The 17,627-nt window shown below is 41.0% G+C and overlaps 1 protein-coding gene across 2 annotated transcripts in view; it reads right to left on the minus strand.

Moving 5' to 3' along the window:
* mgat5 (alpha-1,6-mannosylglycoprotein 6-beta-N-acetylglucosaminyltransferase) overlaps positions 1-17,627 on the minus strand; it is a 107,477-nt gene extending 89,850 nt beyond the window's left edge. For both annotated transcript variants that reach the window (XM_014413148.3, XM_076880774.1), the window contains exon 1: positions 17,479-17,627. The gene's annotated coding sequence lies outside the window, so the exon portion shown is untranslated. The remainder of the gene's footprint in view (positions 1-17,478) is intronic.

The following is a 17,627-nucleotide window of genomic DNA, read 5'->3' on the forward strand; positions in this document are numbered from 1 at the left end:
CGACTTGCGTGACGTGTTTTCCTGGGCGTCGTGTACCTGGAGTCTAGTTTTGAGCGATGCTTAAAACTATACATTTTAAGATGCAAGTTGTAATGGCTGCCATTTTCTTTGCGATTATTTATTACGCGGCGTGCTGCTGGGAAAAGCCTGTTTTAACGTTTGAGTCTAAGGTTTATTTGGAGCACCTGACGACTCTTCTTTGCTTCTCATCCGTAAACTCTCTCCACACTCTTTCACGTGATTCTTGTGTATGTGGTAGAACAGGTTTGCTGTGTTTGAGTCTGATATGGGGTCCAGTTTCCTGCATAATTTCCGTAGTACAATCTTCTGGTCCGTGTCAGACTTTTCATAACCAAACCATGTCCATGCTACAGAGGGAGCCCCTCGTTTAGGAATAAGGTCCTGGATTTGTTTTGACTGGTCTTTCTGTTTGCCATCATCTCAGTTTATTTTAAAAAATCTCAACAGGATCTTCAGCTTTATTGTGAAAGGTTTATGTGGAAAATAAACAAGCGGATGACGGAGCCACACGCTGGTTTTACCGTCGTTGTTGCTAACGACAATGCATAAAAACAGTCACTTGACCATCAGTAGTGTAGATATTTTAAATATAAGAGAAAGGGAGAACTTTAAGAAATAATATAGCCACTAAAGCGACCATCAAAACCATGAAAAAATATTGCCGTGAACAGTTTATTTTGCGACACCATGAAACAAACGAAAGCGTAAGATGAAACGATAGACGTTTTCATATCGTCATCCGATATATATCGTTATATTGAATAGCTCTACACCGAAGCCATATGCTGAGTTATATTAAAGAAAAGATAACAGAATGGAGCCATAACAAGAATAACAGGTCACCTTTAACCTGCAACTCCCGCGCTAATCTTAGCAGAATATACTTGATGAGAGTACTGAATACCCCGATTATTATTTACAGCAACAGGAAATAACGTTTATCAGAAACACACATCATTAATATTAATCTATGCTGGTGCCTGTGTGTGCTGTAAACAAGCAGCTACCAGATATCTTATTAACCAGCATTTGCGTGCATGCCTGACCACATGAATGAAACCGAAACAAACATCCCTTTTCTGATTATAACGCATTGTTCTGTTCTCTGCCGTGCGATCAGCTTCTTGTAGAGAAAACCTCACCAGGCTAATCAGCATAAACATTCAACTCTAATTTGCTGCACTCCCTGGCTTTATAGCTAGCTGAACATAACTGCGCCATTATCAGCAAATTTGGCTTTAACCATCAAGCTTTTGCCCATAATGTAAAATGAGGCTGCCCTGCAGCACTTTTTGGAGATGTTAAATAGTTCAACAAGTATTAACTGACGACCTCTAGGCAATTTCTGCTAAGCTAAATAAATGCCTCTGGCTTTAAGCATTATGCCACAGCAACAACAACATAAAAAAAACCCCAAACAAAACAAGCAAACAAAAAAAAAACTTTACAGCACGCAGTCAAGCCAAAAGAAAAAAGATGTGATGTCATCTGCATTCAGCCGCTGCTGCTGTAAACGAGGGTAAGTGTGAGGAGAGGATTTCTGCAGCCTTGCTTCTGAACTGCGTCTTTCTTAGACCCTTTTAGAGCAGCTCTAACCAGGTCAAAACCACAGCCGCTTGCATGAATGCAACACTTTGAAAAACCCCAATACTCTTAACTACAACACCACATGCTCCTGCCTATATCAGAATTACTGAATTTGTTGAACATTTACAGAGGAATATTCGTCCTGGATCTAAAGCACAGCAAAGTTGGATACGCCAGCAATTAAGTTCCGAAAGGAAATCATCAGCACCTTCCCAAGAAACACAAAAGGCAGCCACACAAAGGCTCTTTTCACCTTCCATCCATCAGCTTCATAAATAGGTCAGAGACAGCTGCGAGCAGCTTCCAGCAGGGCTGGAATCTCACTGCAGGTTATGACACACCATAAATGTTCAGTCATTTAGGACGAAGGCCTGTTTTTGCTTTTTGCGTGCACAGAAATGGTTTTATACATTTGTACAAATATGACATTGTCAGAAATTAAGCCAATTTTGTATTCTGTCTTTCGGACATTTACTAGTCCAATTTGCTTTGTGATGTGTGCATAACGGGAACAACAATAAAAAAAAGGCAAGAAAGAAAAATCTCGGTACTTCACTGTGAATTCATAAGACAAGCCTTTGGCAGCAGCGCTGGCAAATCTGCAGTGCTGATAACATCGGATGTCTCTCGCTGCTCGGGACTCTGTTGGAGGAGGGCACGAAAAAAGGCTGGCAGTGCTCTCTAGTTGGGCGCTGACAAGCATGGGAAGCTTTGGGGCTGTTTATCAGAAAGGAACGCTGCTCAGACAACCCCGTGGTACATCGCTGTAAGATGCACGAGCCAAAACCTACACAGAACACTGACTCAACCGCTTCGGTTTCTGAAAACACACATAGTCCCAGTTGGTGCCAGCTCTCTCGTCTGACCTGATTTCCTGCATCTATCCATCTTATTTAACTCTGAAATCCATAACCCCTTTGTTAGGAGGCTTTCTGATGTCCTGTGATCCCTAGAGAAAGGAGCAATGCAACCATTCAGCCCCCAGTGGTGCATATATTGCCTCTCAGTTGCCTTCTGGTTTCTAATTCAGGATCTTAATTAGTCTGGCAGGGAGCCCCCTGGCTCTCACCAGCAACAGCCTACTGAAACTCGGTGTGATGACAGCCGGCTACGGTAGCAGAAAATATGATCCGTGGCAACTTGAGATGATGACATAACTACCTGCTGAATGGCCATTTCATTGTTGGAAGAAATGGCAGTGCATCAAACTCTGAAGGTTCAAGAGGCGACGGTAAAGATAAAAACAACTGAATCATTCAGTTCTGACAGAAATCAGTGTCCTCCCAGAGCAGTGGCAAAGTTCTTTATCCTGCTGGGACAAAAGCAGTGAAATTTAAGCTTCAGCTGTTGAGCTTAAAGCAGTGTGGATTAACCCTATGTGCTCCAGGTAGACCTGGCACTAATATTAGACTTTCAAATGCAGTTTCTGTGGTGGCATTTCTGCATAGCTGCAACAATAGCAGCAAGTTTCACATCGACAGAGAGGGTGAACTGTAACAGCTAAGAGTATGATGGTGCCGATGACAGAAAACAAGCATCCAAGGCAAACTTCTAGTTGTCTAGCTGGAATTAAAACTTTGTGTTAAAAGGATGAGGACTAAAACTCACATTTCCATAAAAATAGGATTTCCCACGATAGAAAGAGGCCTTTTTTGGCTGCTCCCTTGAGGGAGGAGTATTTCCTCCCAGTCTCAAACCCAGGACCATTTACGCATTAGGCAAACATAAATATAGATTGTGTTTTATAATTTCTGTCCCCTTACTTGATAAGGTTTCTGCTTTCTGTCTGAAGATTAACAGTGTTAACATCAACTGGAACTGCTGTTTGGCATCTTTCCCCCAGAAAGTGTTCTTCGTCAGAGCCACATTTACATACTTTAAATATGTTTGAAACGAGTCTAGCTATGCATCAAATGCTGCCCAGGTCAGTATTCAGTCTGTGTGTGCAGCGCTTCTTCCCCAATTCCACAGTAGTGCAACTGTTATAAAAACAATTAGATCGCTGTAAATATGCGGGGAATTTCCAACTACATCTGAAGGCATACATTGAATTCTGTCCAATAGCCTTAAGGCCACTGCTGAAATTCAAGTCGTGAGGAAAGATTATAATCTAAAAAAAGACAGTGATCAACAACAACAACAACAACAACAACAACAACAACACTGGCAAACACAGACCATGAGGTTTTTCTTTGAGGGAGATGTCTTAAGGGTGTGTGTGTGTGTGTTTTACTGTCAGAGTAAAAACCGTAAATAAAAGATAGGTGTAGCCACTGTTACCTTACCCAGTGGTTTCAAAACTCCGGATCTTGAAGTTTCAATGTTAGCATTATGTCAACTGTCATGTTTTTTTGAGGCCATGGCCATATTTAGAGATGCTCGGCAGTTCCCAGCTAATGTTAGCAAGCTTAATTAGTAATGTGCATATACAGCAAGTGCTAAGTAACAGAGGAATAGAACCTGGACCGCATGTATCTTGGACACACTTCAAACCAGAGTTGTTATAGTTTAGCATTTTGTTATTCAATTGTATTTTGGGATTCATTTTCAATATTTGTCTTAATTCAATTTAGTTACAGTTCATTTTCAGAATGTTTTTTTCTTGTTTCAGCTTTTCAGAAAATCTTTTTGTTCTAGTTCACTATAATAACCCTGCTTCAATGGCCCCGAACTTAAACCTTACAAGTATCAAAAAGAGGGGCGATCGTGGCTCAAGAGTTGGGAGTTCGCCTTGTAATCGGAAGGTTGCCGGTTCGAGCCCCGGCTCGGACAGTCTCGGTTGTTGTGTCCTTGGGCAAGACACTTCACCCGTTGCCTACTGGTGGTGGTCAGAGGGCCCGGTGGCGCCAGTGTCCGGCAGCCTCGCCTCTGTCAGTGCGCCCCAGGGTGGCTGTGGCTACAATGTAGCTTACCATCACCAGTGTGTGAATGTGTGTGTGAATGGGTGGATGACTGGATATGTAAAGCGCTTTGGGGTCCTTAGGGACTAGTAAAAAGCGCTATATAAATACAGGCCATTTACCATTTACATTTTGGGGCATGTATTCTGTAATCTGTAATGGAATACATTTTAAAAGTAACCTTCCCAACACTGGCTCTAGGTCATAGCAGTATCAAATACAATTGCTTACAATCAGTGCTATCAGTCTAGCCTGGTGCAATCATGGCCAGGAGGTTTATTTTCCCTGCATTCTCTGTAAAGTCACAGGGATTAAGAGTAAAAAAAATTATATCTCATTATTGTCAATCATCTCTGGCTTCACTATCCTTCCACAGGAGTCCCAATCACATAACCTTTGCCCTCATACGATTATGAACAGGACATGCTGCAAAGCGAGATACAGGCTCCATCCATTTCCTCCACATCTGAGATTAGAGCTGAAAATAACTTCCTTTAAAGTGCAGTTTAGGGGATGTTTCATAAAGGTGAAGCAGACTCAGGGAGGTCTAGATTAATTCCACTGCATTGCTTCAGGCCTAAAATAAAGAGAATTCAACTGAACTGAAAAAAAAGCATACACTAAGAGCTTGTTGCATAAGCACAAAAAGTAGTGAAATATGCTCTAGATGTAGCCTCAGCCATCAATTATTGATCAGCTTTGAAAAAGGATCCATTTTCCCCGTGAATATAAATAGGGTCTTGACTTCTCACATCCAGGTGACCGCAGAGCTCTCAGGTGGTGACAACCAACAGCCTTACTTTGTCTGACTTTTGCGATACACATTCTTTTAGGATTAATGCTATCGTCCAAAGACAGAATTAGTGTTCGTGTTTATTATGATTAAGCACCTAAAAACTAACTGAAATTCCAGAAAAACCTGCACACACACAACTTAGCTGAAGCTCTTCTTGTCCCTTTGACTTTCTAGCCTTTCCTTCCTGCAGACGAGCACTGTCAACAAATATGCCAAATTCAATTGTATAACTAAATGTTGAAAGAAAAAAACATTCAATAGTGAAAATGAAACAAATGAGGGAAAGCAGTACTGATGCAAGCAGTGTGGGGTTGTTGAGTTTCCCTTTGAAGACACTGGGGGTAGATTCAACTTGAGAGAAACGTCCTCAATGGCGACTGAAAATGCAAAGCATTTCTACCAGAACACACTACGCAGCTCCATTGTTAGCAACAAACATGTTTGGAATGAAAAAAGAAAACCATTACAAAAGAAATATCGGCTCATGTATCAGAATATCAGCCTTTAAAGGCATGAGATATTGGTATCTGTATCAAGTTTAAAAAGCCTGTATCGGTTGGGCTAGTCGGTCAAATGAATGTATTTAATGCACAGTGCCAGTTGCCAGCCAGGATATTACAAAGCCACAGACCACAACAGGGAACTGCAGCCCTTCTAATGTGTAGGTAAGGTATAAACATGTTTATGCTGAACTATAACTACTTATCAAAGCAGTTATTATGATTTTTGGTTCTCTTGTGGATTATAATGCAATATTTGAATGATCTGACCCTGTGTCTTTGTTTTGTTTTTTGCTTGGGGGGGGGGGGGGGGGGGGGGGGGGTGTAGTTATTGCTGACAGCTCTAATGCAGCCAGGAACTGCTGGAACCTAACGTAGCACCAGCCTGAGGGTCACTTCCACCTGCAGTTTCCTTATTTGGTTTCAGCTGGGTGAAAAACACCACGGACCCAGTCATGGAAAAGTAATGAAATATGAACAGCTGCACAACTTTGACCACAAAATAATGAATCTAAACCAAAGTTTTGACTCACGGATGTTGTGAAACGATCCAGTTGAAATAAAAATCCTCCTTCCAGGCCAATCTCTCTCAGCCTAACACAGTCCTATTTCGACTGTCACCTGGCCAAAGGAGACGTGATCCTGATAATATGATCCTGCTACCATGGAGACCACTGTGACTCTGCATCTTAACTGACTCCTTCACATAAGCTCCACCTCTTAATTATTCATATGGGCCCTCCAGAGAAACAGACCATGCTGCGGCTTTGTCACCTTACTGGTGTGAATCCAGCTTGGAACCAGATATCAGCAGCCAATCCTGGGCTTGGGAGTCGGGCGGGAAGTTTATCTAGGCACCCAGATCAATGTTAATGAGATCTCCATTCAGTCACTTTTTTTTCTTTAGAAGAAAAAACCCACCTTCATGAATAAACAAGGATCAGATTTAATAAGACAAAACTTCAACAGGCTTGAGATGGTGACAGTGAGGCCACCATAGAAGTAGAGAGAAAAGAGAAAGTGATTATTTTTCCATATTTGATTGAGCTTCCAGTGGATCTGCTGATAAGATGTGTGAACACAACCATCTCCATTGTTTTATTTTCAGTATTGCTTGAAATATTATTTACCCATACCTACATATACAATAAGATATTAGTCACATATTTACTAGCTAAGTGCAATGAGTAATTTCAGCAATGTAGGCCTATTCTAATCTGCATATTTACACATGAATGAGTGACTAAACTGTAGAAGTGAATAATAAAAATGCTAATTAGATACATTTCTTTTGCTCAGTTTAAATTAGCTGTTTATGCTTTTCATTATCTTCTGATATATTATATTTAAATGTAACTAGAAAGTGCATTTTCTGAAGAAACTGCAGTGTGAATGCTTGAATCTGAATGTATGCACTGAAATGAATTAATTGCTGAATTTTGAGTTAAAAATATTGAATGAGATAAAAAAAAACAAAAAAAAAAACGAATTTAACCTGAAAACAAAGGTGCTGAACTGCTAAAAGCTGAAGGTTACACAGAAGAAGGAGTTGGAAAAAAACTGAAAATGTTTTAAATGTAAATTAGAAAACCCTAAGAAATGAGAAAAGAACATTTAGAGTCAGAAAACATCTGACTGAATATTAAAAGGTCATATTCTTTGAATCACTGAATGACTAAAATGTGATCCCTCCACTTTGATCCACACAGTTTAAAAAGTTTAAATGCCTGAGCTTTGAAAGATACGGTGTTGGAAAGAGAACAATAATGGCGACAATTTGAGGGTAAAATGATGGCTGTAACACTGTGGACACAGCAGCAGTTGAAAGAGAAGTGCTTAAGATGAATCTTGGTACAGTGGCAGGCAGAGCTCGTTAAGCAGGCAGGTGTGAGCCTGGTTGCTATAGTGACCGCACCCAATGGCTCCATACACACGTACACAGACATGCGCCTCACTTTTGCTGCTTAAAATGAACAGAAAAGTCAGGCCCAAACAAATCGTTCCCAAATGAAAAGTATAGGTCGTATTGACAAAATTCTTTCACCGTGAGTGACAGCAATGTCTAGTCTACTGAATTCTCAGTTTTCATGCCTGTGGAGTTTATTATATGGACGTGGTGACAGTGGAAAGACACCATGCTCTTCTGATTTTCAAACGAACCTTCTGAGCCATTTTAACATTAGAGTCTATGGAAGAGTTGGAGGGAGGAGGCTGTGCATTGGTGACATTTACGAAAGAACCATAACACCTAGGACAATAGTAAACACATTGGATGAAAGAGGACAGCGATGGCTACGTTTTGAGGGTAAAATGGTGGCTGTAGAGCAAACGCTGTGGACACAGCAGCAGTTTTAAAAAAGATTTTAAGATTAATTTTTTTGCTCCTCTCACTCTAGCAGTTGAGCTGCCTCACTCTAGCCCCAACATTCCGTCCCATACACACCCATTATAAACTCTGAAACGGGTGAAAAAACATCATGAAACTTAAACTGGAACTGAAGAAAAAGTATAATAGATATTGAAAAGATAAATACAAGTTGAATAGTTGAATGTCTTGTCTTCGTTTTAAAGTTTGAATGGTGGCTCTATGTCAATGTATGTGGAAGTAGTAAGAGTTTAAAAATGAGTAAGTTGAATGAGAATTTGAAGGGTCTCCCCATTGAAATACATGGGAAATTTTTGTTGAATAAAGTTGAATAAAATTAAAAATATAAATGTTAAAAATGAGAAAAGTAGAAGCAGTCATGTCCAAAAGAATAGGAATCTAATGGTGTTTGAATGGTTTTTCTAAGTTGAACGGTTTTGAAGGAGTAGGAGTACAAAAAACGTACGGAATAGATAAAATATAATAACTAGAAAGTGCATTTTCTGAAGAAACTGCAGTGTGAATGCTTGAATCTGAATGTATGCATTGAAATGAAATAATTACTGAATTTAAGTTAAAAATTTTGAATGAGATAAAAAAAAAAACCCGAATTTAACCTGAAAACAACAGTGCTGAACTGCTAAAAGCTGAAGGTTACACAGAAGAAGAAGTTGGAAAAAAGCTGAAAATGTTTTAATTGTAAATTAGAAAAACCTAAGAAATGAGAAAAGAACATTTAGAGTCAGAAAACATCTGAAAGAATATTAAAAGGTCATATTCTTTGAATCACTGAATGACTAAAATGTGATCCCTCCACTTGGACCCACACAGTTTAAAAAGTTTACATCTCTGAGCTTTGAAAGACAAGATGTTGGAAAAAGAACAACGATGGCGACGTTTTGAGGGTAAAATGATGGCTTTAACACTGTGGACACAGCAGCAGTTGAAAGAGAAGTGTTTAAGATGAATCTTGGCAGAGTGAGAGAGAGAGCTCGTTAAGCAGGCAGGTGTGAGCCTGGTTGCTATAGTGACTGCACCCAAGGGCTCCATACACACGTACACAGACATGCACCTCACTTTTGCTGCTTAAAATGAACAGAAAAGTCAGGCCGAAACAAATCGCTCCCAAATGAAAAGTAAAAGTCGTATTGACGAAATTCTTTCACCGTGAGCGACAGCAATGTCTAGTCTACCTAATTCTCAGTTTTCATGCCTGTGGAGTTTATTATATGGACGTGGTGACAGTGTAAAGACACCATGCTCTTCTGATTTTCAAACGAACCTTCTGAGCCATTTTAACATTAGAGTCTATGGAAGAGTTGGAAGGAGGAGGCTGTGCATTGGTGACATTTATGAGAGAACCGTAACACCTAGGACAATAGTAAACACATTGGATGAAAGAGGACAGCCATGGCTACGTTTTGAGGGTAAAATCATACCTGTAGAGCAAACGCTGCGGACACAGCAGCAGTTTTAAAAAAGATTTTAAGATTAATTTTTTTGCTCCTCTCACTCTAGCAGTTGAGCTGCCTCACTCTAGCCCCAACATTCCGTCCCATACACACCCATTATAAACTCTGAAACGGCTGAAAAAACATCATGAAACTTAAACTGGAACTGAAGAAAAAGTATAATAGATATTGAAAAGATAAATACAAGTTGAATAGTTGAATGTCTTGTCTTCGTTTTAAAGTTTGAATGGTGGCTCTATGTCAATGTATGTGGAAGTAGTAAGAGTTTAAAAATGAGTAAGTTGAATGAGAATTTGAAGGGTCTCCCCATTGAAATACATGGGAAATTTTTGTTGAATAAAGTTGAATAAAATTAAAAATATAAATGTTAAAAATGAGAAAAATAGAAGCAGTCATGTCCAAAATAATAGGAATCTAACGATGTTTGAATGGTTTTTCTAAGTTGAACGGTTTTGAAGGAGTAGGAGTACAAAAAACGTACGGAATAGATAAAATATAATAACTAGAAAGTGCATTTTCTGAAGAAACTGCAGTGTGAATGCTTGAATCTGAATGTATGCACTGAAATGAATTAATTGCTGAATTTTGAGTTAAAAATATTAAATGAAATTTAAAAAAAACAACAAAAAAAAACCAAATTTAACCTGAAAACAAAGGTGCTGAACTGCTAAAAGCTGAAGGTTACACAGAAGAAAATGTTGGAAAAAAGCTGAAAATGTTTTAATTGTAAATTAGAAAAACCTAAGAAATGAGAAAAGAACATTTAGAGTCAGAAAACATCTGAAAGAATATTAAAAGGTCATATTCTTTGAATCACTGAATGACTAAAATGTGATCCCTCCACTTGGACCCACACAGTTTAAAAAGTTTACATCTCTGAGCTTTGAAAGACAAGATGTTGGAAAAAGAACAACGATGGCGACGTTTTGAGGGTAAAATGATGGCTGTGACACTGTGGACAAAGCAGCAGTTGAAAGAGAAGTGCTAAAGATGAATCTTGGTACAGTGGCAGGCAGAGCTCGTTAAGCAGGCAGGTGTGAGCCTGGTTGCTATAGTGACCGCACCCAATGGCTCCATACACACGGACACAGACATGCACCTCACTTTTGCTGCTTAAAATGAACAGAAAAGTCAGGCCGAAACAAATCGTTCCCATATGAAAAGTACAAGTCGTATTGACGAAATTCTTTCACCGTGAGCGACAGCAATGTCTAGTCTACTGAATTCTCAGTTTTCATGCCTGTGGAGTTTATTATATGGACGTGGTGACAGTGGAAAGACACCATGCTCTTCTGATTTTCAAAAGAACCTTCTGAGCCATTTTAACATTAGAGTCTATGGAAGAGTTGGAGGGAGGAGGCTGTGCATTGGTGACATTTATGAAAGAACCATAACACCTAGGACAATAGTAAACACATTGGATGAAAGAGGACAGCGATGGCTACGTTTTGAGGGTAAAATGGTGGCTGTAGAGCAAACGCTGTGGACACAGCAGCAGTTTTAAAAAATATTTTAAGATTAATTTTTTTGCTCCTCTCACTCTAGCAGTTGAGCTCTCTCACTCTAGCCCCAACATTCCGTCCCATACACACCCATTATAAACTCTGAAACGGGTGAAAAAACATCATGAAACTTAAACTGGAACTGAAGAAAAAGTATAATAGATATTGAAAAGATAAATACAAGTTGAATAGTTGAATGTCTTGTCTTCGTTTTAAAGTTTGAATGGTGGCTCTATGTCAATGTATGTGGAAGTAGTAAGAGTTTAAAAATGAGTAAGTTGAATGAGGATTTGAAGGGTCTCCCCATTGAAATACATTATAAATTTTTGTTGAATAAAGTTGAATAAAATTAAAAATATAAATGTTAAAAATGAGAAAAATAGAAGCAGTGTTGTCCAAAAGAATAGGAATCTAACGGTGTTTGAATGGTTTTTCTAAGTTGAACGGTTTTGAAGGAGTAGGATTACAAAAAACGTACGGAATAGATAAAATATAATAATAATAATAAAGATTAGAAGAACAATACTGTGAATGCTTTTCAAGCATTCACACTAATAATAAAGATTAGAAGAACAATACTGTGAATGCTTTTCAAGCATTCACACTAATAATAATAAAGATTCGAATAACAATACTGTGAATGCTTTTCAAGCATTCACACTAATAAGTTACCGTAGTGAATATTCATATTTACCTTGGAAACTGTTTTAAATAATGAGCTCAGACAGTTTTTTCCTACTCTCTGTAAAGAGTACAATGACAGTGAGAGCAGGTATCCCAACTATGGTCATCTCAAGAACACGTCTTTGGCTGTGTGCACAGAAGCCCCACCTGACCTCCGCCAGGGGTAGCTAGTCATTACGAACGTGGCTTTAGCTTGAGTAGTCCTCTCAAACTGCTGGTCTTCTATAGACACCCCGTTATTTTCAGCCAGATGAAACAACAGTCTGTCAGTAACAACGACCCACACTGTCAGTACTTTATTTTGTTGGTGCTGTAAACAGACGAGTTCCAGGTGTAACATTTTTATCAGCTGACATCATGTTGACCAGACAGAACAGACAAGCACTCTCTGTAAGCAGACAGGCAGCCCGTAGCTACCGGCGAACTGCTCGTCTACCAGCACTACCACCGCTGACCCATCATTTCCCATCCACCCATTTTCTTCCACTTATCCAATTCAGGGGTTGCAGCGAACACCTACGGCCAATTTACAATACCAACTTTACCTAATCCATGCATGTCTGTGGATTGTCAGAAGAAGCTGGAGTTCTTACTTATGTCAGCATGTACCGCTCTTCACTCTTTTCCATCTTTACAAATAAGACATATTTGGATTTTTCTGTTAATCAGACAAAACAAGCCATTGGTATCGCCAAAGATGTTGATACCGATGGATACAATTACACAATCTGCTAATATGACACACAATTTGAATTCAATAAAGATACAGACGAAATGCTGAATAACAAGAAAATGTTTGAAAAGAAACACCAGAGTGCCGTTAAGCACCATCGGGTTATCTTTACAGGAAGGGATCGAGCTTGGTGACAGCTCCCTCAGCCATATTTATTCAGAGCTTTGAACAGTGTGCCTGACCTTAAACCTTTATCTCCACACTGAGAAATCTAGGTCCAGCACAGAAGTCTAAATCCAATCAACTGTGATCATAGGCAGCATGGACGGCTGGGAGGACCGTCAGCTGAGACTGAGAATCAGACTGGCCTCCCAAAAGGGAACACAGTGGCTCTCACACAGACTTAAGGAAAAGAAGTAGGTGGTGAGCCACAGATGTGCTTAAAAAGAGGAGGAAAAAAGTCAGAGTAATTAAGATCAGCAGGATGGTAGTAATACGGTGGCAAAACCCAGCAGAAACCCAGTTTGGCTGTTTTATTTATTTACTTTATTTAACGAAGAAGTGAAACTCTTGAGATTAAAAATCTCTTCAGTGGCTTGGCTGACCAAGAGGCTGTCTGTATCCCGAATCCAAAGAGGGGCATGAAAGATGAAGGCTCCGTCTCCCATTCTTCTTCTAAATATCCTAGAAACGACAAATTAACCAGCAGTCTGAGAGTGCTCCCAGTGCACTACTGGGGTGATACAGTAGTATGAAGTCTTTAAGATAAGATGGTGCCTGATTATTCAAGACCTTGTATGTGAGGAAACATGGTCAGGAAACACCTGGGTTACCTTGTTGTGCATTTTTGCTGCATCATAAACCATAACAGCACCATCTTAGCTGTTGTTGCGATGTCAAAAATGGAGGCTGACTGGGCTAAATCTGGCAATACTTTGTGTGCGTACTCTGTGTCTCTAAATATATTTTACAGTCATTGCATATGTTCTTTTAGTAATTGTTCTCTGTGTCCAGCCCCACATCACCAACAACAAAAAAGGTGAAGTCATATCTGCGCTTGGTGGAAACACTGTTGCTGGCCCAAACAAGCCAGCAGCCGACCAATCAACTTGCCCGACAGACTTTTGGCTATAGAGACAGCGGTTACATCGAACCCTAGTATTGTTTAACAATACCTGAAAAAAAAAAACACTAACACCACAAGTACGTGGTAAACACAGCAGCAGAAAGATGATGCCAGAACCCAAACTCGACCTGTGAATACCCAGAACCTGCAGGGCTGACTTTACAGGAACTGCTCTTTGTGGGCCTGAGCCTTTGCAGCTCAGGCACTACAGACCAGGAAGGACAGGTTCAACAGGCCACAACATGACCTGCATGTATGGTAACCACAGGTGGGGTGCTGAAGCTACACAAAGCTCTTCCTTCTTCCTGTTCGTGATGCATACAAGCTTTTTTGTTGTTGTTAATGATTACAAAAACATGGCACACGAAAACATTAAAGTGAGAAAAACATGGAAACACACACCTTAAATTTTACACATGGGCAAATTATCCTCAGCTGACTTAGCTGTTCTATAAATCAAGTGCAGCATTTAAGGGCAATGTTCCAGCATGACATACATACACTAACACGCCTGTACCGACTTTCACTGACTACATTAAAGCTCTAAACCGTAACACTTCACTTTCCCCAACATAAAACTAATCCTTTTTCTGCTCTTCACTCTTAATGCACGGCCAAATCCTCTAAAACCCTTTAAAGATGTCACAAGTGGCAAAATGTCCTCCCTTCCTCTCATTAAAGCTCCAGCAGTGACATTTATGTTGGCAGACAGGTAAAACCAGATTCTCTGGACCATGGTGCACTACTTTTATAATTCCAGGTTTGACAAAACAGGGGAGGGTTATGAATCAGCAGAGCTTACACCAGCCCTTTCACCACCTGTAAAGAAGTGACTGCACTGTGGGAAAGAACCAGTTCAGAGAGGAAATAGCAAAAAAGCTGATAATATAATATGAAAATGTCATTTAATACAATTGGAAATTAGGGATCGCAAAATTCTGGGCCAATACTAATACAACGAAACAACATAACAATATGACCAACAGCCCATGCCAATTTTCTTTTTCTTTTTTCTATTTTCAGTTTTATTATTGCCGCATTTGTTCCGAGGAAAGGAGATAAGAGACTAGAGAAAGTTGATGAGCTCAGTGACTGGTAAATAACAATTAGCAATGCAAAGTGGCCCCGACCTTTGTAGCCATTGAACTATGCAACAAAGTGCAACAAAGAAATTTATAGACAAGGTTTCTATTAGCACGGTGGTTAGCACTGTTGCCGCACAGCAAGAAGGTCCTGAGTTCAATTCTACCATCAGGCCGGGGTCTTTCTGTGTGGAGTTTGCATGTTCTCTCCGTGTTTGCGTGGGTTCTCTCCGGGTACTCCGGCTTCCTCCCACTGTCCAAAGACATGCAGCTTGTGAGGATAGGTTAATTGGATAATCCAAATTGCCACTAGGTGTGAGTGTGAATGGTTGTCTGTCCCTGTGTGTTAGCCCTGCGACAGACTGGCAACCTGTCCAGGGTGTACCCCGCCTTTCGCCCTATGACAGCTGGGATAGGCTCCAGCGACCCTGAAAAGGATAAGCGGAAGCGAATGGATGGATGGTTTCTATTATTTACAAATAATAATAATTGCTATCGCCATCTGGTGGCCTTCAAATACAATTCAGGCTTAAGGCACTTCCATGCTGGCTTTATTTTTCCAACCTGGAAGTTAGGTCCATCTTTCATACCGTGTTTGTGATTAACTGATGTCAGTCAACCACAGAGCCATCAACCAATATGAATATATGCAGGGTATATTGGTGCAACCTACTACAAATGTATTGCTTTCAAGTCTTACTGAAATATATGGAAATACTTCAATTTTGTCTATTGACAGCTTAACTGAACATTGACCGATGTCAGTCAAAAGGGCCACAAGCAGCCAAAAACGATCCTGGATATTGGTACATCCCTGTTGTAAATCCAATCACTTTCAGAGATCTCTGGATTTTTGGAAACACTGAAAACCAATGTGACACAACAAATAAATGCTGGCCACTGCCACACATTGTTTGCTTAGATACGGATATCAATTAACAAAGCCAATACTGGCCGATATAACAGTGCAGCCCCATTGGAAATCTGATAACTTTCAGAAATCGCTGGCTTTTACCATACTGATTTTTTTAGCTCAGCGATCAGTAGCCAGAAAGCTGGCACACAGCAGAAACACAGGTGTGTTTGTCCTAAGAGAAACAGGAGCCTTTTAATCACAGAAAAGCCAAGTGTTCTATTTTCCCTGTGTGGTTTCCATCATCACCACAGTGCCTCAATCCCTCCATCTTCAGTCCCTCCTTCCTCACCCCTCTGCTGCTTCTGCTGGCTTTCCACTGGAGCCCACCAGAGCACACCCTCCCCTCACACTTGCACACACGCACTCTCCAACGATTTCTTGCCAGTGAAGCATGCCACTGAAGCAAAGCTCCTTTTCCTCAGGATTTATAATCCCAAAGGCTCCAGCAGCAAAAAAAAGCAACTCAAAGAGCTCTTTATAAAGCCAGAGGGCAGTCAGTGGCTCACCTCTGGATGGACACTACTCCCAGCATTAGCTCACAGCGTACAGTCGAGATCATAAGCAGGAAGGAGGTGAGGTTTTGCTGGGTCGCGTCTAATAATACAGGATTTCCTCCCATTCTGGGGGGAAACCGCCAAACTTTTACCACCACACATGTTTAAAGACATCTTTACATCCTTTGTGTAGACAATACAATCACATTTGGGGCCTGCATGATAATAAAGCAGGATGCATTTCATATGATCAAATCAGTGTGTCATAACCTGATTACATGAGGCTACTAATGGGTGCACGCTGAAATGAGTGGCCTGCTCTGGCGAGCTGAGTGCTTGAGCAATGAGCACACAAAGAATCTCTCACTCTCTGTATGTCCTTGTTACCAGGTATGACCAGCTTTGCCTGCCCTGGTATTTTTTCCAGGCATTTCCTTTCATTTTCAAACACCGGTCCTTTTCCGGGCAGCTGATCAAAAACGCCCACGGGGCAAGAATTAACACGATTAACTTCCACAGCCTGCTATATCAGCCTGTGTCACCAAAACGCAACATCACCTCGGAGCAGACGCGTCTCCCTCGCTCGTGTCTAACAAGCTGGAATGCCTGGTTACTGTTTCACCGAGTTAAGAAAGTGCTCTTAAAAAACACGAGGAAGTGCAACACAGTGCGAGAAGAACAAGGTCGTCTGTCAGCCACACACCGCGGAATGTTAACGACTCACCTTTGTCCGGTTAACAGCTCCGTGGAGTGAAACAACACGGAGCTCTCCTGGTGAAGTGCAGACAGCTGCTCCGAGGCTGCTTAAATAAACTGTCCTTGACCGAGACATGTTACAATGACCTGAGAGTTGGGCTTTTTGTTATTCCTGAACAGCCTGTTCTCCGTAGTGATGCCATTCGGGCAAAAAGAGCAGCCATCGCCGCCTTCACTGTAACACCGCGTTACTGTAGTTTTAGTTATAAGCTAGCTAAACCGGCAGTGTAATAACAATGGGACCCCCTGCTCGCTGCGGCGATTAACGTCCTGACTCCCCAACTGGCTCGAAAAATCAGCTAGCGTTCACGTTAGCTATTCAGCTCTGTTACCCACCACTGGGCTCGCCTTTTACACATCCAGCTGCCTTTCGTGCCAGCTATTAGGCTATCCTAGCTTTGCTTTGGAATAGGGAGATGCCTAGCTGTCTAGCTTCCTAGCTACGACCACCACACATTTCACAACAAAACAGCCGCAATGACAAGTCGCCCACTCCCGAGCACACAAGGCAAAACACTGCGCCTCTTCTTCCAGCGATATAACCCTAACTACGGGGCAGAAAGCGAGCCCCGAAGCCGTTGCTGTGGGGAAAGACGGGTCTCACCTTTGCAGTGGTTTCTGTCGGCAGCCCGCCGTGATGCTACGAGATGGTTTTAAGGCTTGAGACCCCACATTGAGCGTGCGGAGACGTCGTTATGTTGAATATACCAGAGAGATTCTGGGCACAGCGCACGAGCCTCTGTGTCCGCTCTG

The sequence above is a fragment of the Maylandia zebra genome, linkage group LG23, assembly GCF_041146795.1.
Source record: "Maylandia zebra isolate NMK-2024a linkage group LG23, Mzebra_GT3a, whole genome shotgun sequence".
NCBI lineage: Eukaryota > Metazoa > Chordata > Actinopteri > Cichliformes > Cichlidae > Maylandia > Maylandia zebra.